Below are 24,523 nucleotides of genomic sequence, written 5' to 3' on the forward strand. Positions count from 1 at the left end.
TTCTTTTCGAAGAGTGAAACTGATAGAAAACAAATGTCATTCCGGTGTTGACAATCTGAAGCTTTAAATAGCTGACTTAGTTTAAGATATCTTGCAGAATTTTTTTTTTTGTTTGTGTCTCTGTTGTATGACTGGTAGGAATTTGGCAGGTAAACGAAAGGTTGGTGGTTTAAGACCATCAGGAACGAGGCCTTTGCTGTTTTCTCCCCATGATCATTCATTGTCACAAAGTTCCAGGATGACAATTGGAACTTTGGCTACAAGAAAATATTCACCAAACATTGCCAACTCTACTTTTAAGCAATGGATTCCCAAACTAACAGTGTTTTTTTTAATGAATATCCATTTGAAATTTAATGAGAAAACAATCAAACCTACCATGTAACTACGTCTAACCCATTGAAATCTATGAAGTTATTACATTCAAACAAACCCATCAATAATTCTCACGTCCTCAGCTCCACAGTGAGTGAGACAGGGAAAAGAAGAAAAGCAGCAATATTCAGGTCCCACACTCTCCACTCACCCGCTGCCAGCAGAAAGCAGCAACTGCAGCTTCAAAAAGCGGGTTACTGCCCATCCCTGGGACACAAGATATTCCAACTCAGCCCAAACCTCCCAATACACCGAGCACAGGCTCAGGAAAATGCAGGTAGATTATATGCTGTTTACTAAGCCTCCGAGGAGCATTTACAGAACATCGAGTGAGTGAGTCACAAATAAAAGTCACACCAACTTTCTAAATCTTTTCACTACAAAATTCTTTCATTTTAATGAAAATCCGGCTCTTGTGAATCTGAAAATGAGTACCATGTGATAGTGTTACCGAGCGACATGTTTTCCATTGTTTGTCGGTCAGATTTGGAGTTTAGTTTGTGTTCGCTATTGAAGCGAATCCCATTTCAAAATAAGGGCACAACGCAGCTAAATATTACATCCAGGAACAAATCCTGAGAAAAATGGATCCCAATGTTTGGAAGGAGGTGCAGCTGAGAAGCGGAAGCTGTGAATGATGATATTGATTATTGAGTGGAAAGCAGTGGGCCCTTGGTCAATCATCATGGCCGAGTGGTTAAATGGATGGTTTCAAAATCCGTTCGGGTTTCCCCAGGCAGAGTCAAGACTTACCGACTGTGGTTCTCATTATTGCTGATTTCAACCAGTTGTCTACAGATCTATCGGATCAATGGAAGGAAAAACATCCAAAAAATCATCTTTAGCTCTGAAGAAGGGTCATACGGACTCGAAACTTTGAATCTGTTTCTCTCTCCACAGATGCTGCCAGACCACTGAGTTTTTCAGCATTTTCTGTTTTTATTTCATATTTTCAGCATCCACAGCATTTTGCTTTTATCCAAAAATTCTCCTGATTTTTGAACTCTAAGGGAATGAAGGACCATCGGGATCGGGTGGGAAATTGTTGTTGGGGCTGGGGATCCGCCATAATCTCAAAAGGTGACGGCGGAGGCTTGTGGGGCCTTATGATGTATTGTTGCTGCTTTGCTTCTGTTCTATTTCAGTATCAATACCAGACAAGGCAATGGGGAGTAACAGCCTGAGCTTGATAGTGTGGCCGAGCAGTCTAGGTGCTCGATCGTACTTCTACTTTCGGTGGAGGCGTCGGTTTGAAGCTTATAGTTACCAAAATTGCACTTTCAGAACTCCCATTGGTCGAAGAAATGCCAGCCTAAAGTTGGAGTAGGTGTGTGCGGTGTTTTATTTTAACAGGAAGAGCGAGGAGAGACAATAAAAATATAAATTGCTGTGTAGAAAAGGCGAGTTGTCAAAGTCGCTGAATTCCTCTTCCAACGGCCGGCACGGAGACCAGAGGCCGCATGTCCTCCTCCTCTGCTGTCCCCATCTATGCTTGTATACTATAGGGCCAGTCGTCATCGCCGAGTGGTTAAAGCCATTGAGTCCAAATCCATTGGTCTTTCCCGTTCATTACTCTGCCTGGTTTTAATTGTGTGTCTACAGAGTTTATTATTGGTTAAATGGAATAAAATGCATGAAAACACTCGGGCGTTTTCCTATTTCTGTTCATTCACGAAACTTACAGTTGGAACTGGAAAATAAAGTTATTGGTCATGCTTGCTGTCTGGGTGTTTGTCTCTCCTTAGAAACAATCCCTTGCCCTCTGTCTCGGTGTTTCTGTCTGTGTGTGTTCCTCTGTGTGTGTCAAAGTGGTTCAGTTCCCGAGGGGGTGAACACATTTTTACCATCACAAACTTTATTCACAATAGTTGTGCAGCTTCACGTTAAAATGTTACAGACAAAAATGTCAGGATGAAAGATGCAAGAGGAGTTTGCGATGTTTGGAAGGAGGTGCAGCTAAGAAATGGAAGATGTGAATGATGTTATTGATGATTGAGAGGAATGCATTGCAACCTTGGGGCTTTTGTAGGTCGATGACCTTCTTCACATGGAAATTCAGAACAATCTGAGGCTCCTGGTGGAAAGCAACAGTTGTTTCCATGTATGTTGGTATATGGATGGATTTTTCTATATGCCGGCTAGTTCAGTCGGCAGAGCATGCCAACCTTAATCTTAGGTTCGAGCTTCACTTTTGCTTTTAATCTTGCTGCTTTTAACGCCAACCCAATCCCTGCGGCAGCTGTGAAACGTACAAGGCAGACATTAAACACTGAAAGCAACCGATGCACAAAAAAATCAAATCATTGTCTTGTTGCATCTATTTCTGCTTCTGCCCCTCCATATCCCTCTTCACGCCCAGCTCCCAGGTCAATTAGCTGCTTGATTCAGACACAGTCAGTTCATGGGAATGTAAGACACAATACGATCGGTTTGCAGACCATTGAGTAAAAAGACACCAGGATCTCATCTTCCTGATTCTCCCAGATACTGATTACAGGAATGTGCACAGTGCCGATTATCCACAGTAACACTTTCCTTCCAGTCTTGTGTACGTTGTTCAGCTTTGAAATTGTTCATATTTTCACACTGGATTTCAATGTGAAGAAAGCAGAGTTGTGATAAGCTGTTATTGATCGGCAGGTGTACTGTAGGAAGGCATATGACAGGCTGATGATAACAGTGCTCTTTGGACGTGGTGAGCTCCAGTGAAGGATTGGCACCATTAATGTGTCGCTCAATTAGTCTCGTGACAAATCTCGGGCTGGAAATGACAAGGAAACTCACTGAATTTGCTCCGTATTTAGGTTTCAAAGGAGCCGATTCCAAGGTAAGAAATTACATCTCGCTGGAGTGGACTATAAAATGGCAGAATTATTGTGAAAGAAGCAGTCGTGGTGTTGGAAAACATAAAACTACAGAAAGTTGCAACATCGGAAGAGGCCATTCGGCCTTGTGTACTGCTTTCAAAGAGCAGTTCTGATTGTTTGGTCGATCAGGAGTAATATCTGTGCCAGTGCAAACAGGAATCAGCAAAATATATCCTTCTCCCACCCATATTTTGCCTGGCACCACCATCTCTATTGTCAGTGCTCTACAACCAGCCCTTCTCTTCTCCTTCTTTCATTTCTTCACTCCGCGACTGTGTCTGTTCTTGACCTGTTCCCAATGTGACATTTTGTGCTCTGAGGCAAAACTCCAACTCCCCTTCCACTGACTCCGGTGCAAATGTTAAATGTTTTCAATAAATAAATTCGCAACACTCGTTTTTAACCATTTCACAAGATCAATAAATCTTCATTCCCTGACCAAGAATCCAACCCCACCTGAGGCGCTAAAAACACCGAATCCTAACCACTGGACCACCAGAAAAGCTGTCAAGTCTTCTTCCGGTGTGGCTTATCTACGCTGCTTTCACCATTTAAAAAATATTTCAGATCTCTTTTACCTCAAAACTGCATGTTTGGACTCAAGACAAACCAATTCTTCAGCCAACGACAGCTCTGCTTTCTTCACATTGAAATTCAGTGTGAAAATATGAGCAATTTCAAAGCTGAACAACGTAGCAAGACTGGAAGGAGAGTGTGACTGTGCATAATCGGCACTGTGGACATTACTGTGATCAGTATCTGGGAGAATCAGGAAGATGAGATCCTGGTGTCTTTTTACTCTATGGTCTGCAAATCTATGGTATTGTGTCTTCCATTCCCATCAACTGACTGGGTCTGCATCAAGCAGCTAATTGACCTGGGAGCTGGACGGGCAGAGGGAGCTGGAGGGGCAGAAGCAGAAAGATATGCAACATGACAGTGACTTGAATTTTATGAGCATCGGCTGCTTTCAGTGGTTAATGTCTGCCTTGTAAGTTTCACAGCTGCTGCAGGGATTGGGTTGGCGTTAAAAGCAAAAGTGGGGCTTGAACCCGCAACCTTGAGATTAAGAGTCACATACTCTGCCGACTGAGCTAGCAGGGTATACGGTAACAGTAATTCATATCACAACATATATGTAAACAACTGTTGCTTTCCACCTGGAGCCTCAGCTTGTTCTGAATTTCAAAGTGTAGAAGGTAATCGACCTACAAAAGCCCCAAGGTTGCAATGCATTCCTCTCAATCAGCAATAACATCATTCACATCTTCCACTTCTGAGCTGCACCTCCTTCCAAACATTGCAAACTCCTCTTGCATCTTTCATCCTGATATTTTTGTCTGTAACATTTTAATCTGAAGCTGCACAACTATTGTGAATAAAGATTGTGATGGTAAACATGTGTTCACCCCCTCGGGAACTGAACCACTTTGACACACACAGAGGAACACACACAGACAGAAACACCGAGAGTGACGGAGGGCAAGGGATTGTTTCTAAGGAGAGACAAACATCCAGACAGCAAGCATGACCAATAACTTTATTTTCCAGTTCCAACTGTAAGTTTCGTGAATGACCAGAAATAGGAAAATGCCCGAGTGTTTGCATGGATTTTATTCCATTTAACCAATAATTAACGCTGTAGACCCAGTTAAAACCAGGCATAGTAAAAAAAAACGGGAAAGACCAATGTATTTGGACTCAATGGCTTTAACCACTCGGCGATGACGACTGGCCCTATGGTATACAAGCATAGATGGGGACAGCAGAGGAGGAGGACATGCGGCCTCTGGTCTCCGTGCGGGCCATTGGAAGAGGAATTCAGCGACTTTGCCAACCCGCCTTTTCTGCACAGCAATTTATATTTTTATTGTCTCTCCTCGCTCTTCCTGTTAAAATAAAACACCGCACACACTTGCTCCAACTTTAGGCTGGCACTTCTTCGACCAATGGGAGTTCTGAAAGTGCAAGTTTGGTAACTGTAAGCTTCAAACCGACGCCTCCACAGAAAGTAGAAGCACGATCGAGCACCTTAGACCGCTCGGCCACACTATGAAGCTCAGGCTGTTACTTCCCATCGCCTTGGCTGGTATTGATACTGAAATAGAACAGAAGCAAAGCAGCAACAATACTTCATAAGGCCCCCCAAGCCTCCCCCGTCACTTAATAAGATCATGGCGGATCCCCAGTCCCAACACCAATTTCCCACCCGATCCCGGTGGCCCTTCATTCCCTTAGAGTCCAAAAATCACGAGAAATTGTGGACAAAAGAAAAATGCTGTGGATGCTGGAAATATGAAGTAAAAACAGAAAATGCTGGAAAACTCAGCAGGTCTGGCAGCATCTGTTGGAGAGAGAAACAGATTCAACGTTTCGAGTCCGTTTAACCCCTCTTCAGAGCTAAAGACGATTTTTAAATGCTTTTCCTCCCATTGACCCGATAGTTAGTTCTGCAGAAACCTGGTTGAAATCAGCATAATGATCAGTTCGTAAGATTTGATTCTACCTGGGTAAACCCCAATAGAATTTGAAACCATCTATTTAACCACTCGGCCATGATAATTGACCACTGCTTTCCACTCAATAATCAACAACATTATTCACATCTTCCGCTTCTCAGCTGCACCTCCTTCCAAACACTGGGCTCCATTTTCCTCAGGATTTGTTTCTGGATTTAATATTTACCTGCTTTGTGCCCTCATTTTGAAATGGAGTTCGCTTCAATATCCAACACAATTTGAATTGCTAACATGATGGACAAACAATGGAAAACAAGTGATGCGGTAACACTAATCTCATGGTGCTCACTTTCAGATTCACAACGGTCCGCTTTTCAATAAAATGAAAGCATTTTTGTTGAAAAGATATACAAAGTTGGTGTGACTTTTATTTGTGACTCACTCACTCGGGTATTCTGTAAATGCTGCTCGGAGGTTTAGTGATCGGGATGTAATCCACCTGAGTTTTCCTGAGCCTGTGCTCGGTGTATTGGGAGGTTTGGCCCGCGTTGGAGTATCTTGTGTCCCAGTGATGGGCAGTAACCCGCTGATTGAAGCTGCAGTCGCCGATTTCTGCTGGCAGCGGGTGATTGGAGAGTGCGGGGCCGGAATATTGCTGCTTTTCTTCTTTTCCCTGTCTCACTCACCGTGGAGCTGAGGAAGAGGGAATTATTGATGGGTTTGTTTGAATCCAATAACTTCATAGATTTCAAATGGGTTACACGTAGGTACATGGTAGGTTTGATTGTTTTCTCATTATATCTGAAATGAATATTCATGAAAAAAACACTGTCAGTTTGGGAATCCATTGCATAAAAGTAGAGTTGGCAATGTTTGGCGAATATTTTCTTGCAGCCAAAATGCCAGTTGTTATCCTGGAACTGTGTGACAATGAATGATGATGGGAGAAAACAGCAAAGGCTTCGTCCCTGATGGTCTTAAAGCACCAACCTTTCGGCTACCTTCCAAATTCCTACCAATCATACAATAGAGGCTCACACAATCAAAACTTGCAAGCTATCTTAAACTGACTCAGCGAGTTAAAGCTTCAGATTGTCAATACCGGAATGACAGTTGTTTTCTATCAATTTCACTCTTCGAAAAGAGCAGGTAGAACATTGATTATGGAAACATGGAACCAGTCTGATCTCACCCACTGCAGACACATCCATGTCACCAGGAACCACCTGTCATACAATAGATTCTCACTTCGAGCCTTTTGGTGTCTTGTCTGATATTGTACCAAAGCCCATTTTAGGTTTCAATTCCTGACCTGCCAGACCTGTGCACTGATGGAGTGCAGTTCTGATGAAATGTTACAGACCTGAAATAAAAGCTATGTTTTTCTCTCCAGAGGCGCGACCAGACCTGCTGAGAATTCCAGCATTTTCTGTTTTTTCTATTTCAGAAAGCCAGCATCTGCAGAATTTTGACTTTCTTTAACTAATTATTCCACAAAGAATGTGGAAGCCATAAGGCTTGAGATCGATGTTTCAGCTGAAAATGTGTAAGTAAACTCACGTGCACAAGCTGAAAATGCAAATGGTTCATTCCATTGTCCCAATTACTGACTCATTAACACAGTCACACCAGTACGAGACCATCCAGATACTTCATATGTGTGAAGCGATTTATTCAGTTTGCAAAGCAGTAAACACACCAACTTTAAAATTCAAAGGATTAAATCCTCTGACAGAGCATTCCTGTTGGCAGGGTTTAAATGTTCCATGTCTGGTGAAAAATAATCCATCTGCTAAGACTGCATCGAGTTCAGATCTAACTGCAGGGTATTTGTTCAGCTGTTCATAACACCCAGGGGAGAATTATGTGGAGTCCAGAGCATTTTACTTGCTGTATCAATTCATTCGAAGACTTTATACCTTGTCTCGATGGCACCCATCGTATTCTAATTACTGGACTTCAGTTTCATTTTACAATGTTAGCCTTCAATGGCGGAGCGGTCACCCAGCATTCACCGCGGTACAGAATGTGCTCTATCCTCATTACAGCAGCTCCCCACACATGCGCATTACGGTGTGTGCTAGGAGCATGCGCACTATTGTCTCTTTCACGAGCATGCGCAGTGCTGGTCTGTGACTGAAGCTGCTCAGAACGGGTGAGAGAATGTCGAGCGGAGCAAACTAACAGAGTTAGTGGGTGTGTGAGGAGGAATGGAGCCAGCGGAGTGGACAGGGAGGCTTCATAAAGACACAGTGCATGCCGCAGACACCAAATAACAAGGTACCGGTCTTGTGTTTCTAGAGAACAGGCCGAAAAAGTCTGGATTTCTCCCTTCGCCAGGCCCGGGGTAACGGCCGCCATCTTTTTAGGGGGCAATGTGCAGCAGGGCGCATGCGCAGTCATCCTGGTCCAAGTAACAGGAGGAGAGAATGTTGTGCATTTCTAACCTGGACTGACAGGGATGGATTTTGGAAATTCCTTTTACAGGGGGTCAGAAGGGGAGGATTTACACGCAGCAAACGCAAACCAGGAGAAACGTTTGTCTCTTCTCAATTTCTATCCTGCACTGACAATGATGGATTTTGTAATCTCCAATTACAGGATACTAGAAGATGAGATTTTGCAGGTGGGAAATTCAAACCAAACATCACACTAGAGTCTGCAAGAATCACTCGATTCATCAGGACCTGGATATTATCGGTCTCTGAGTGTAAGCATTGAGTTTCAGGTCATTACCGCTCACTGTGTAAAGTTTCTTCCTTATATCCCTCTAGTAGATCTTCCCAAACTCTTTAAACTGTCTCCCATAACCATTTTACGATCAGTTAATGGAAATAGTTTTTCTTTAACTACCTCATCTAAACTTCAGGACCTTCACATCCTTCATAATGTGTGGTGGTCACTGGTTTGTACAAACCCAGATGTTCTGTGTTTATGACATCATCACACATCGACAATTACCTGTGAGATCATCACACATCGACAATTACACTGTGACATCACCCCGCTCCCCGGGTATTTCCTCAACTGGGAGATTTTTCTCTGACTCCAGTGCTTCTGATAGCTTTCCAGCTGCAGGCTCCAGCAGGAGATTTTAAATTGAAAACTGTTAAATTGTTTCAGAGCTGAGTATTTTCACCTTTCAGCTACAGCTTTTAGTTTAGCTTTTAGTTCTATGCTCTGTATCTGTGAGAGGTTCCATGGCTCTGGGGCTGGTGTGACTCCCTTACTGTAGACCTGAATCCATGTCCATCCATTGCTCTGTTTCACCTCTGCCCTCCCTGATCACCTCTCTACCATTGCCTGACATCCTCTGACTCTAATACTGCGTGTAGTGTTTGTTTAGGATGTATGTTTAGGATTTTACTGTAACTTCTGCCCACTGTGTCTAAATGAGGTTTCCACTGCTGCCCATCCCCAGACCATGCGCTGCTGTCTTACCAGCTTTATCTTCCCACAGTATCTTTCACAGTCAGGAATTGTTTTTCCTGCGCTATCGTCCATTTCTCTTCCACTTCTGAACTTACATTGAGCATCACATTCTGCACCATTTTTATCCCCTGTAATTCATTCTGTGAACCCTGAAATGTTAACTCTGTTTCACTGTCCACAGATACCAGAGCCTATTGTGACCCCCAGTTGCTTGTGGAGAAGATGATGTTTGACCTTCTTGAACCGCTGCAGTCCGAGTGGTGAAGGTGCTCACACAATGCTGTTAGGTAAGGAGTTACAGGTTATTCACCCAGTGATGATGAAGGAACAGTGATATATGTCCAAATCGACAACAACAATTTGTGTTTATATTGCACATTTATTGTTATTCAGTTTTCCAAGGCATTTCACAGAAATGTTACAAAACAAGGTTTGACACTGAGCCACTTAAGGAGATATTCAGGCAGGTGACCAATAGTTTGGTCAAAGAGGTTGGTTTGAAGGAGCATCCTAAAGGATGCTATAAGGTAGAGAGGTGGAGAGGTTTAGGGAGGGAATTCCAGAGCTTAGGCCTTGGAAACTGATGGAGTGACAATCAGTGATGGAGTGATTATAATCAGGAATTCTCAGGAAGTCGGAATTCGAGGAGCGCAGATATCTCGGCGGGGGATTGTGAGGCTGGAGGAGGTTACAGAGATAGGAATGATCACAACCATGGAGGAAAACAAGGATGAGAATGTGAAAATATGGGTGCTTCTTAAATGGGTGCCTTCAAATCATTTCTATAGTTTGTGAACGGCTGTGGGCCAAGCATTGATCCTTGGGGTACCCCACAAGTAACAGCCTGTCATCCTGAGAATGACCCGTTTATTCCGACTCTCTGTTTCCTGTCTGTTCACCAATTCTCAATCCATAGTAGTATATTACCCCAATCCCATGTGCTTGGATTTTGTTCACTGCATCTTGTGCTTTGTTCACTAACCATCTCTCTCTGTCTCTCCCACTCCCCTCTCTCTTTTTCTGTCTCTCTCTTTTTCTGTCTCTCTCTTTGTCACAAAGAATTCTCCAGCCCAGCGAGTTGTGGATGTTCCATCATTGAATATATTTCAGGCTGAGATGGGGAGATTTTTGGTCTCTCAGGGAGTCGAGGGATATGGGGAGTGGGCGGGAAAGTGGAGTTGAAGCCCAAGATCAGCCACGATCGTATTGAATGGTGGAGCAGGCTCGACGGGGTGTCAGGACTTCTCTTGATCACTACTTATACTCCTAAAGAGACCAGAGTCTTGTGTAGGCCCAGACTGGGTGGCAGGTTCCCTTCCCTGAAGGACATGAATGAACCAGTTGGGTTTTTATGACAATCCAGCAGTTTTCATGGTCATTTTTTCCTAGTGCCGGCCCCACAAATTCCCAGATTCATTCAGTTCAATTTCACAACCTGCCTTTGTGTTTTTGTGGGTTCTCTCTCACTCCCTTTTTTCTGTTTTAAGTCAATTTCACAGGGTATTAGAAGGGGAGGATTTTCATTCAGGAAACTGAAACCAAACATCACATCAGGATCTGACAGATTCGCCCAATTTATCAAAACCTGAATATCATCGGATTTTGAACATGGAGGGAAAAAGCACCGTTCACAGTGGGGAGAAACCGTACACGTGTTCTGTGTGTGGACGAGGCTTCAGCCGATCATCTGGCCTGTCGAGACACAAGCACAGTCACACTGGGGAGAGTCCATGGAAATGTGGGGAGTGTGGGAAGGGATTCAGAACCGCATCTGAGCTGGAAACTCATCGGCGCAGTCACACTGGGGAGAGGCCGTTCACCTGCTCCGAGTGTGGGAAGGGATTCACTCATTCATCCAAACTCCTGAAACACCAGCGAGTTCACACTGGGGAGAGACCTTTCAAATGCCCAGACTGTGGGAAGTGCTATAAAAGCTCCTGGGATCTGATGTCCCATCAGCGTGTTCACACTGATGAGAGGCCATTCAGCTGCTCTCAGTGTGGGACTGGGTTCAGGTGGTCATCTCAACTCACTGCACACCAGCGCACTCACACTGGGGAGAGGCCGTTCACCTGCCCTCAGTGTGGGGTAAGATTCACCGATTCCTCCACCCTGCTGACACACCAGCAAGTTCATGAGTAATGACAGTGATTGGATTTTGCTGTTTTTCACATCCAGGACTGAACCGTGTGCATTGGGATGTGATTCTGCTGATGTTAATAAACTCCAGAACAGTTATAGGCCTTAATATTCTGGCTAAAAGTCAAATAAATCAGCTTTGACCGGCTTCAGCCCATCATCTGGCCTGTCGAGACACAAGTGCAGTCACTCTGGGGAGAAACTGTTGAACTATCGGGAGTGGGGGAAAGGATTCAATTACCCATCCCAGCTGGAAATTCATCGACACAGTCACACTGGGGCGAAGCCGTTCACCTGCTCTGAGTGTGGGAAGGGATTCACTCAGTCATCTCTCCTGCTGAGACACCAGCGAGTTCACACTGGGGAGAGACTGTTCACCTGCATCCAGTGTGGGAAGTGCTATTAAGATTCTGGGGAAATGATGTCCCACTAGGATTCTCACACTAAAGAGAGACCTTTTAAATGTCCAGACTGCGGGAAGCGCTATAAACATTCAGGGAACTGAGGCACCATCAACGTGTTCACACTCGGAGAGACCGTTCAATTGCTCTGAGTGTGAGAAGGGGTTCACTCATCATCCCACCTGCTGAGACACCAGCGAGTTCACTCTGGGGAGAGACCGTTCACCTGCTCCGTGTGTGGAAAAGGATTCACTACCTCATCCCACCTGCTGGACTCCAGCGAGTTCACAAGTAACTACAATGATTGGATTTTGCTGTTAAACGCATCCAGGACTGAACCATGTTCATTGGGGTCTGTTTCTGCTGATGTTTAATAAACTCCAGCCCAGTTATAGGGGTTAGTGTGCTGAATAAAAGTTAATAAATCAATTTTATGTGAAATATACTGTGTGTCAAATCTTTTTGATATCTCTTAGACAAGTTAGTTCCTTTCGAAGGGCTCTCCCTGTCCCTTGTCTCCTCCATCCTCACCTCCAACAAGAAGTGTGAGGAGCTCATGGAGCTTCTTTGTCACTAAGGTTGGGACAATCCGATCAACTGCCTCTGCTGCTTCCTTCCCTTCCACGAGCCCACCGGGCCAAACTATCTGTAAAGGTCCCCCTTGTCTGAGCCCGGAATCCACATCTTTCTCCAGTTTCTCCCCATCTGTCCTCATGCCCTCTCAATGCTCATCTTGTCCATGAGACCCAACTTCTGCTCCACTGACCCTATTCCCACTAAACTGCTGATCGCCCAACTTTTCCATGTTCAATGAGATTGTTAATGGTTCTCTCTCTCTTTTGGTACTGTCCCTCTTCACCTTTAAATCCACCATCATCAACCATCCTAATAAAAACAATTTTGACCCCACTGTCTTTGCAAACTGCCCCCATCTCCAGCCTCCCTTTCCTCTCCAAAGTCCTTGTACTTTGTGTCCCCCAAGGATCTATCCTTGGCCCCTCCAATTTCTCATCTACATTCTGCCACTAGGTGACATCATCCAAAAGCACCACAACAGTTTTCACATGTATACTAACAACACCCAGTTGCATGTATAATCAGTGTCCTATTATATTCATAATCAGGATCTAATTGCATTAATAATCAGTGCCTGATTACATTGTCAGTGTCCTATTACGTTATTAATCAGTGACCTATTACATAAAGAATCAGCATCATATTACACTAGTAATCAGAGTCCTATTACATTAATAATCAGAGTCCTTTTACATTACTAATCAGGATCTAATTATATTAATAACATGGTTCCACTGAATTAATAATCAGGCTGCCTGTTGCAGCAATAATCAGGATGCAAATACATTAATAATCAGAATTATTTCAATGAACTATCAGAATCCTATTGAAGCGATAATCAGGGCCCTATTACATTATAGTCATTTGCCAATTGTGTCAATAATCATGATCTGATAAGATTTATAATCAGGAGGCTAGTATATTAATAATCAGAGTCCAAATACATTAATAACCTGTTAGTAATCACCCCCCCACCCGCACCCCCACCCGCACCCCCACCCCCCCACCCGCACCCCAACCACTCAACAACTCTCACACCCCTTAACAAATTTCACTCTGGGGGTCACATGAAGCTGAATCATTAAAATGGGGTCACATCAGGAGAAACTGTGGGAAGCACTGATTTAATCCAACCCCTTTCTGGACTTTAAATTACTTACCTCACCATTCAATGTCACATCTCCTTGTTCTATCTCCCTGACAGAAGTTATTATTATTCATGTTTATCAGGTCTCGTTGTGGGTTCTTGTTTCCAGTGTTGGTGTCTGTTTCACTTCATTCTTCACCCTGAACCTGTCATAGATTCTGCCATCAGCCTGTACAGTACACGGCCTGTTGTCATGAAAGGAGTGGATAATACTGAGCAGCTTTGGTGGACAATCAAGTTTCTCCAATATCTTCTACAGTTCTGCCCTGCTGACGGAGTCGAAGTCTTTAATGAAATCTAGTAAAGTAAGGTAAAGAGGTTTATCCTGTTCTCTACATATCTCTTGTAGCTGGCGTATGGAGAAGATCATGTCCACTGTAGATCTGCCAGCACAGAAACCGCACTGTGCTTCTGGATACACTCGGTCTGCAAGTAGATGGAGTCTTTTAAGTCTGACCCTAGTGAAGGACGTCCCTGTGATGCTGAGGAGTGAGATGTCCCTCTCTCAAATTTATTTTTGTACATTTTGATAATTCTTGCATTACTCGTGTTCTATGGAATGGATCCTACTTCCCAACAGAGAAGGAGGAGGTCATGAAGGTGCGGCAGTAGATGGGACTTCCTGGGCTTGAGCAGTTCAGTTGGAATTCACAGAATCACACAGTGCAGAAGAGGCCCTTCAGCCCATCGAGTCTGCACCGACACGTGAGAAACACCTGACCTACCTACCTAATCCCATTTACCAGCACTTGGCCCAATTCCATCCTTGCCGAGTGCTTTTCTGTTTGCTGAACAATCAATGGCCTTTATGCGCTCAAGTGATGAGGACTCCTCGTCCAACTCAACCATGACTGGAAGATGCAGTCAGCATCTTCAGTGTCAACGGAGACTGGGAGGTGCCGGTCCCGTGGGAGTACAGCTCACAGTCATCTTCAACCCACTGGGACATTTGTTCACTTCTGTCAGTGAGAACTTCACCATCTGCTGATTTCAGGGGGGCAACTTTGGTGATGGTCGGACCAAGCGCCCTCCTGATCCCATCATACACAATACATAGATTTCCATTGTCACAGGCAGTTTGGATTTATTGACGTGGGCTGATCCAGTGTTTATTTGCACAGTATCTCCCTGTCTTTTACACAACTGTCTCAGCTACTTGCAAGTTACACAGTGCTCTAGCTGTTGGGTTTATGTTGTAATCAGGTAGGCTTTGCTTTTTGCTTCAATGACAGATTCATCTCTGCTGAGTAGGTCTCAAGCCAGTCTTTGTTGTGGGTTCCACCTTTACCAAATGTTGCTGCTGCTGTGTCAGAAATGATTGAACTCAGCGACTTCCAATATTCAGCAATATCAGTGTTGACTGATGAAGCTTTTACTGATGTGCCTGTAAAATATTTTACTGTTTTGTTTATGTTCCTTGATAAATTAATTTCATCATGGAGGTGTCTCTGTGTGGAATGTACAAGTCAGTAAGAATTGTCAGCAAGGATTAATCAGTACTCTCTAATTGGAGATGTTAATCAGTGGAACCTCTCAGACACTGAATTGTAGACTTTGCTCCAAAGATAAATTTAGGATTGAAGTAAAAATTCATAGTTTTATTGTAATCGAGTTCCTGTTGGGAGTTCTTGAATTAAGAGGAAAGTTCACAGATGGTGCTTTTAAGAAAGGGACACTGCAGCTCAGATAATCAGTGACAGATCCAGAAAATTAAACTCCAACCAGTTATAGGGGTGTTAATATCAGCAGAATCAAAGCTAATACTATCTGACTATCAGTCCTGGATGTGACTAACAGCAGCAATAACAGCGAAATCCAATCCCTGCAGTCACTTGTGAATTCGCTGGTGTGACAGCAGGTTGGCTGACTGAGTGAATCCCTTCCCACACACAGTGCAGGTGAATGGCCTCTCCCCAGTGTGAACTCGCTTGTGTACTTTAAGATTAGATGAAGACCTGAACCTCTTTCCACAGGAAGTGCAGCTGAATGGCTTCTCCCCAGAGTGAACTTGCTGGTGTGACTTAAGGCTGGCTGACTGAGTGAATCCCTTCGCACACACAGAGCAGGTGAATGGCTTCTCCCCAGTGTGAATTCGCTGGTGTGACTGAAGGCTGGCTAACTGAGTGAATCCCTTTGCACACACAGAGCAGATGAATGGTTTCTCCCCAGTGTGAACTCGCTGGTGTGCAGTGAGGTCAGAGGAATGCCTGAACCTCTTTCCGCAGGAATTTCAGCTGAACGGCCTCTCCTCAGTGTGAATTTGCTGGTGTTTTAGCAGGTTGGAGGACACAGTGAATCCCTTTCCACACACAGAGCAGATGAATGGCCTCTCCCCAGTGTGAAATCGCTGGTGTCCACTCAGGTGGGATGAAGACCTGAACCTCTTACCACAGTAAGTGCAGCTGAAGGGCCTCTCCCCAGTGTGACCTCGCTGATGTGTCAGCAGAGTGGATGACTGAGTAAATCCCTTGCCACACACGGAGCAGGTGAACGGCTTCTCTCCAGTGTGAATACGTCGATGGCTTCTCAGCAGAGATGGATAATTGAATCCTTTCCCACAGTCCCCACATTTCCACGGTTTCACCATGGTGCTGGCTCCAATGTGAGTGTGTCAATGAATTTCCAGCTGGGGTGGATAACTGAATAGCTTCAGACCATTCTCACATTTTCTCATCCACACACACAACACGTACACAGTTTCTCCCCACTGTGAATGGTGTGATGATTTCTCAGGCTGTGTAACTGGTTAAAGCTCTTTCCGCAGTGAGTTCACTGGAACACTCTCACTCGGGTGTGTGTGTCTCAGTGCTTTTCCAGTCACACTGATGTTTGAAATCTTTTTCCCACAGAAAGAACAGTCAAACATTTCTCCTTCCACATACAAAGGTTGATTATATTCATGTCCTGATGAATCGAGTGGCTCAGTCAGATGTTGATGTGATGTTTGGTTTGCGTTTCCAATCTACAAATCTTAATATTTGATGATGTTTGGCATCTGAAAATCAAAAGTCATCACTGTCAGTCCAGCGTGGAAATTAATAATTGACAATTCCACTTGCTACGGAATATTTCTTCCTCCCGTCTCCCCTCCCCCACCCCAAGCTGTAAATCACAGTCCCACACACACTCTCCTTCCTGTGATGAGAAATCCAGATCCATCATGCAATCTCCACCATTTCTTTCCTCTCCCAGTTTTCTATCTCCCTCTGCTCTGGCTGGGTTCAGTTCTACAGCCAGTAAAAGGAATTTAAAATCCACTACTGTAAGTCCAAGATTAGAAACTGAGAAGAGACAAACATCTCCCTTGGTTTGAGTTTGCTGTGTGCCTGTAAAAGGAGTTTCCAAAATCCATCCCTGTCAGTCCAGGATAGAAATGCACAATATTGTCTCCTCCTGCTACCTAGACCAGGATGACCGCGCATGCGCCCTGCTGCACATTCCCCCCTATAAAGATGGCGGCCGTTACCCCGGGCCTGGCGAAGGGAGAAATCCAGAATCCAGTTCTCTGCAAACCCAAGACCGGTACCTTGTTATTTGGGGTCTGCGCCCTGCACTGTGTCTTTATGAAGCCTCCCTGCCCACTCCGCTGGCTCCATTCCTCCTCACACACCCACTAACTCTGTTAGTTTGCTCCGCTCGACTTTCTCTCAACCACTCTGAGCAGCTTCAGCCACAGACCAGCACTGCGCATGCTCATGAAAGAGACAGCAATGCGCATGCCCCAGTATACTCAGAGACGCGCATGCGCAGAGAATTTCTGTTGTGAGGATAGGGCACATTCTCTACCGCAGTGAAAGCTGGGTGAGCGCCCCGCCATTGAAAGACCAATTTGTAAAATGTCTTCATCCTGCAATCAGAATACGATCGATGCCATAGGGGCAAGACATAAAATTGTTAAATCAATTGATGCAACGGCCACTTTGCTCCAGGCTGCACCACAATTCTCTCCTGGATGTTATGAACAGCAGAACAAACCCCAACAGTTAGATCTGAACTCAGTGCAGTCTCAGGAGATGGGACGAGCTAGTGACCTTTTTCCCCCCTACACATGGAACATTTAAACTGTGTTTTGCCAGCAGCAATGCTCTGATTATGGATCAAATCCTTTGAACTTTTAAAGTTGGAATGCTGACATGTGGGCAAACTGAATAAAGCTATTTGCGCACGTGAAGCATCTGAACATTGACTCTGATGTTATCAGTGAAATTAACTGATCTGAGACATTGAAAGGATTCTGCACATCAGGAATTCAAACCTAATATTGGCTTCGGGACAATCAGAATACTTGGGAACAGACAAGACACGCAAAGGCTCGAAGGACAGCTGGTTCCCGGTGACATGGATGTGCCTGCAGTGGGTGGGATCAGATTGTTTCCATGTAGCCATAATGAAGGCCCCAAACTTTACCTTGGAAGAGCTAAACTTATAGAGGACAATTGTCATTCTGGTAGCAGAAATCTGAAGCTTTAACTCACTAACACCCCAGGTTAAATCTGCATCAGTCTCTGTGGTGCAATTGGTCAGCATGTTTGGCTGTTAACTGAAAGGTTGGTGGTTCAAGACCACCCAGGGACGAGGCTTACACTGTTTCCCCCCCATCGGCATTCATCGTCACACAGTTCCAGGCTGTCATTAGGTACTTCCGCTGAAAGAAAAGATTTCTGAAATGTTGCCAGTTCGACTGTTATCCAAGTGAGTTCCCAGGCAAACAGCTTTTTTCGAATATTCATTTCAAATTTAATGAGACAACAATTAGCCCTACCATGGACCGATATCTAACCCATTGGAAATTTATGAAGTTATTGGATTCAACCAAGCCCATCAATTATTCTCGCTTTCTCAGCTCCACAGTGAGTGATACAGGGAAAAGCAGCAATATTCCAGCCCCGCACTCTCCACACCCACTTCCAGAAAGCAGTGACTGCAGCTTCAATCAGCGGGTTACTGCCCATCCCTGGGACACAAGATACTCCAACTCGGGTCAAACCTCCCAATACAGCGAGCACAGGCTCAGGAAAAAGCAGGTAGATTATATCCCGGTCACTAAACCTCCGAGCAGCATTTACACAATACCCGAGTTAGTGAGTCACAAATAAAAGTGACACAAACTTTCTAAATGTTTTCAATGTAAAATTCCTTCATTTTATTGAAAATCTGACTGTTGGGAATCTGAAAATGAGCACCATGCGATTTGTGTTACCGAGTGAGTTGTTTTCCATTGTTTGTCCGTCAGGTTTGCAATTCAATTTGTGTTGGATATTGAAGCGAATCTGATTTCAAAATAAGGTAACAAAGCAGGTAAATATTAAATCCAGAAACAAATCCTGAGGAAAATGGATCACAATGTTCGGAAGGAGGTGCAGCTGAGAAGTGGAAGCTGTGAATGATGCATTGATGATTGAGTGGAAAGCATTGGATCCTTGGTCAATCATCGTGTCTGAGTGGTGAAAACGATGCTTTTAAAATCCACTCGCGTTTCCCCAGGAAAGTTCCAATCTTATCGATTGTGCTTCTCATTATTGCTGATTTCAACCAGGTGTCCACAGAGCTCACCGATCAATGGAAGAAAAAACATCCTAAAATTCTCCTGATTTTTGGAAGAGAATGAAGGGCTCTCGGGATCGGGTCTTGGGACTGGGGATCCGCCATGATCTTATGGAGTGACGGAGGAGTCTTGTGGGGCCTTGTGACATGTCGCTGCTGCTTTGATTCTGTTCTATTTGAGTAGAAATACCAAACAAAGCAATGGGCAGTAGCATCCTGAGCTCGGTATCGCAGCTGAGCGGTCTTAGGTGCTGATTTAAGGTCTCATTCTTTGTTGAGGCGTGGTTTCTAACCCCAATGCTGCTGAAATTGCCCTATTGGTCGAAAAAGTGCCAGCTCACAGTTAAAGCAGGTATATGCGGTGTTTCACTTTAACAGGAAGAACGAGGAAAGACAATAAAAATATAAATGGCTGTGGAGAAAAGGTGGGGTTTTTGAATTAGCTGAATTCCTCTTCCATGAGCCAGAATTTATACAATGGGCAGAATGTCCTCCTCCTGTAGCCGCCTATGATTTTATGCCAATGACACTAACCTGTGCATAGAGCCAGTCGTCGTGGCCGAGTGGTTAAGGCGATGGAGTCAATATCCATTGGGGTTTCCCTCTTCTCATTATTCCTGGTTTTAACTTTGTGTCTAGCTCAGTCGGTAGAGCGAAGGCGCGTAATGCCAGGGCATTGGGTTCGCCCCACGGCGGGCACAGCTTCTTCGAAACAAATAATTCACCAACCTCATCACTGCGGTTCTTGTGAAATTTGCACATGTTGGATATTCACCACTGAAAGTACTTGATGCACAAAAATTTCTAAGCACTTTCACGTCACATCTCTTTCTGCCTCATCTCCAGCTCTCTCTGCTCTTCCAGGAGCTACTTAACCAATCTCAGTCAGTTCGTGTGAACATAAAACACAACGTGATCAGTTTACAGATAACAAGGCAAAGAGACACCAGGGAATTTCCTGATTCTCCCAGGTACTGATTACAGGAATATGCACAGTGCCGATTATCCACCGCTACACTCTCCTTCCAGTCTTGCATACGTTGTTAAGCTTTGAAATTGTTCATATTTTCGCACTGGATTTCAATGTGAAGAAAGCAGAGCTGTGATAAGCTTATATAGTTCAGCAGATGTACTGTACGAAGGTACATAACAGGCTGATGATAAAAGTGCTCTTTGGATGCGATGAGCTCCAGTGAAGGATTGGCACCATTAATGTGTTGTTCAATAAGTCTCGTGACAAATCTCGTGCTAGAAATGAGAAGAAAACTCGCTGAATTTGCTCCGTATTTTGGTTTCAAAAGAGCCGAATGGAAGGTTAGAAAGTACATCTCGCTAGAGTGGGTTATAAAATGGCAGAATGACTGTGAAAGAAGCACCCGCGCTGTTGGGAAACATAAAATTACAGAAAGTTACAGCATAGAAAGAGGCCATTCGGCCTCGATGAGCTGATGTGCTGCGTTTAAAGACCAGTTGTGATTGACCCATCAGGAGTGATATCTTTGTCAGTGCAAACAGTAGGGACCAAAATTCGTCCTTCCCCCAACCATATTTTGCCTCGCGCCACCATCTCTGTGGTCAGTGCTTTGCACCCAGCCCTTCTCTTGTCCTCCTTTCATTCATTCATTCACTCCGCCTTTATCTCTGTTCCCGACCTGTTCCAAGTGTGATATTTCCAGCTCGGAGGCAAAACTTCAACTGTCACCCCAAAGATTCTGATGGAGCTGCGAAATGTTTTCAATCAAAAAGTACTTAATACCCATTTTAACAAGATCAAAAATCTGAATTCACAGAAGTGAAACAGGAAAAACAGACGGGAGCGTTTGGAAGGTTCTGACTCCATTTAGCCAATAATTAACCTTGGAGTTTCCAAAAGGAAGGAACACTGAGCAGCGCAATCGGCAGAATGTGAACCTGCGTGGGCAGATCCCAGTGGAGTTCTAATCCATCGCCTTAATCACTCAGCCATGGCTAGAGACCTTACACTGGTGTAAATCTTGTTCATGTAAAACCATGGAATGGTTACAGCAGAGTCTGAGAGTATTCAGCCCCACCAATTCCCACTCACCCTACAATTCCTACAGCCTCCCTTGTTCTTCCTACCAAGACAAACCACGTCATGTGTCAAATGCCCCGATCCTATTCTAAGGGATTTGATGAAACGTCTGAAAAGATGAACCAACTGAAACTTTGGCAGTGATGAGATTCAAATCCACGACTCGATCGAGGCTGCAGTCTCAATTCAAAGTCTTGCAAACACTCAAACACACTACTGCTGGCAATGTGATAGTAACTATTGCCTTGAGTGGTATTGGTGCTGAGTAAGAACTTAAGTAGCAGCAGAAATAGACCATTTTGTCGCTCGAGCCCCTCACAGTTCTATAAAATCAGAGCCAAGGTAACAATCTTGAGGCCATTCAGACCGTGACAGAGGAACATCGACCATTCAGCTTTTTGATGCTGCTCCGCCATTCAATAAGATCATGGCTGACACGACAGAAACCCCGCACAGCGAGTTAGCCAGAGGGACTTGTATAGAATTTCAAACTGTGTCGTGATGCGATATTTCTGGATTATGCTTTGCAGAAATAGGATTGGGCTGGGATATTTAGGAACACCGGAGAGAAATTGATCGAGCAATGGAATCGTGAAAGTTCACAGCTCATTAGGACCCATCGTGCCCTCGCCAGCTTTTTACAAAGAGATGCCCAGTTAGTCCCAATATCTTTCTCTTTCTTCATAACCCAGCAGCTTTTCCATTTCAAATATTTGTCCAATTCCCTTTTGAAAACTCGGAGTTAAGGAAAACAATATTGAAAAAGGCGCAGGACCTTCAGCAGTGTCCATGCTCAGTGTGTGAAAATTAGCAACGTTTCCCTGGCCCATTGTCGGCATTTTATTTCATTCAAAATATAATACAGTTCATATAGTATCATTAAAATTTATTGAGATCCCATTGACCAATCTGCCACCAAGGACTCATGTCTGACCCCAGTGATCTGTGAAAAATGTAACCAGATCAAATGCAGCCACTAGCGGGCGCTCCAGTGGCGCAATCGGTTAGCGCGCGGTACTTATAGAGCAGTGCGATCAGCGGGCTATGCCGAGGTTGTGAGTTCGACCCTCACCTGGAGCAGAGGTTTTACTGGAGCTACTACATGTGGAACCACATTTGGATCCGAGATTCTTGAATTAATGGCACGGTTTTCAGCCGGCAGCATTGCAATAACAGGGCATAAGCGCACCCCTGACCCCCGTACTGGTTTATTAAATTCTTTTACACAGAGGTGTTGTACAGGAAGATCAACAGCGACTCATTTACCATCTCTTGCATGGTTTTAACTTGTTCTATTTGACTAAAAACGTTAAGAAAATCATGTTTAAATTGTTGCATTTCCACCACTGATCACACAAGATAACACCCGGCTGGAGGTGGTTAGTTAAAACTGCTCCCCAAGTTCCACGGTGACAGACAGTCTGATCCTTGATAGAGTTCCTGATACACGCACGGGGAAAGCAGATATCACCTGACTCATGAAACGCGCATAACATCAAGCTGACCTTTGGCACCAAGCTGATGGTGTATTAGGCCTGTGTCCTCAGTACCTTGTTGTCTGGCTGTGAAACATGGACGACTTACAGCTATCAAGAAAAGAAGCTCCACAATTTCCATCTGCGCTGTGTGCGGTGGTTATTGGGAATCTCCTGGCGGGACACAATCAGGAAGCGGCAGTTCTCTCAAAGACAGAGCTCCCAAGTCTGTTCGGCTCATCAAACAGAGGGAGGTTGGATGGCTCGGGCCCGTTTACAGGATGGAAGGTGGTCACATAGCTAAGGGCCAGGCGGCAAGTGAGACGTCCAAAGCTCTGCTTGTATGACACTCACAAGCGTGACATGGAGGCCCTAATTAGCGATTATCAGACATGAATTTCACTCGATGACTACAAAGGAAGATTGCAGCACTTCCTGTGAGCTGTTGTGCATCACCATGATGCCCATTTGCTACAGCGGCTTGGCAACAGGCGCCAAGACTAGAAACAACAACCCATAACATCGCTTTTAGCTTCATGTGAGGCACTTGTGATGGAAACTGCCCCTCAAGGATTGACCTCCTCAGCCATCAAAAACTGTGCAGCATATGGAGACAACCCATCTAAAATAGATTTGTTTGATGTGTGTCCGTCATCTTTCATGAATGGAAGGATGACGAAGATCATTGTGAAATTCATTTGCAAAAAATATGACGTGTTTCACACACAAACACACACAGGAACACAGCCAGACACACAGAGACGCATATGCACACACACACATACACACACATAAACACATATAACAAGCACGCATCAATACATACAGATAGACCAACACGCACACGCGGACACAGACAGACACACACACGCACACACAAACACAGACGTACACAGTGTACACAGACATACAGGCACACATGCACAAAGACACACACACAAACACACGCACATACACAGACACACACATATAAACGCACGCTCACACACACAGAAACACAGAAAGACACACGAAGAAACACACACACGAGCACAAACACACGGACACACACGCACACATACAAAAACACACACACACATGCACACACAGACACACAGAGACACACACGCACACACCACACACACTGACACACGCGACACACACACATTCACACTCTCTCGCACACACACACACGCACATCACCCACAGAAACAGACACACACACATACACACACACACACAAACACAGACGCTGACACAAACACACACACAAACGCACACTGACGCACATGCACATTCACACACATACACATGCATAAATACATTCACATACACACACTGATACATACAGGCAGACATACATGCACACACAGACACATACAGTCAAAAAAACAGACACAGACATACACACACATACATAAATGCACACACGCACAAAGACACACACACAGACATTTGCACATAAACATAACCACACACACACATGCACGCACACACACGCCAATATGCCATCTTGCTCTAACGCCGGAAAAACCACATTTCAAATTAGTATTCCCATCTTGACAACCTGGGTGGCTCCGTAGCACTGAGGAAAATGTCAACCAGTATCTTTCAGGTGGTATCATGAGCCAATAGACACTGGCATCCTGTTTCTTGAGGCGTAATCGTTGCAATGGTTGCATTAAGGGGCCACCTATAATTCAATTTCTAATCGAAACTTCTATCGTTATTCTTAGTGGAAACCTTGTGCCTGTCAATTTTCAATAGGAACTTTTATCTTTTATTGCTGAAGTTGACGCTGCTGCTGTTAGTTGCTTCAGTGAGACCTCTTCATGTTTTATAATACAAAGCATTTATTTTCCATTTTGCTGATACAAAGACTTGTATCTTCGAATGTATCATCAGGACCTGTCCCTCTTCTCCCCAAACTAGCCCATATCTCATTTGTATATTAAATTCAGGGACAGTTAGTGTCCTCGCTGCACAAACCCATATCTCTGTTTATGTTACAGCAGGTCCTGCCTCTCCAATCACTGAAGTAGCCCATATCTATGTTTATAACGTACCAGCCCCAGT

General features: G+C 44.4%; 2 non-coding genes across 2 annotated transcripts; both read left to right on the forward strand.

The window, feature by feature from the left end:
- Positions 1-17,897: 17,897 nt before the first annotated feature.
- trnan-guu (transfer RNA asparagine (anticodon GUU)) lies at positions 17,898-17,971 on the forward strand. Its single transcript has one exon. It is a non-coding gene; the product is annotated as a tRNA-Asn (tRNA).
- A 4,007-nt stretch (positions 17,972-21,978) lies between these two features.
- Positions 21,979-22,073, forward strand: trnai-uau (transfer RNA isoleucine (anticodon UAU)). Its single transcript has 2 exons — positions 21,979-22,016; positions 22,038-22,073. It is a non-coding gene; the product is annotated as a tRNA-Ile (tRNA).
- Positions 22,074-24,523: the final 2,450 nt, after the last annotated feature.

The sequence above is a fragment of the Cetorhinus maximus genome, chromosome 23 (genome assembly GCF_964194155.1).
Source record: "Cetorhinus maximus chromosome 23, sCetMax3.hap1.1, whole genome shotgun sequence".
Classification (NCBI taxonomy): domain Eukaryota; kingdom Metazoa; phylum Chordata; class Chondrichthyes; order Lamniformes; family Cetorhinidae; genus Cetorhinus; species Cetorhinus maximus.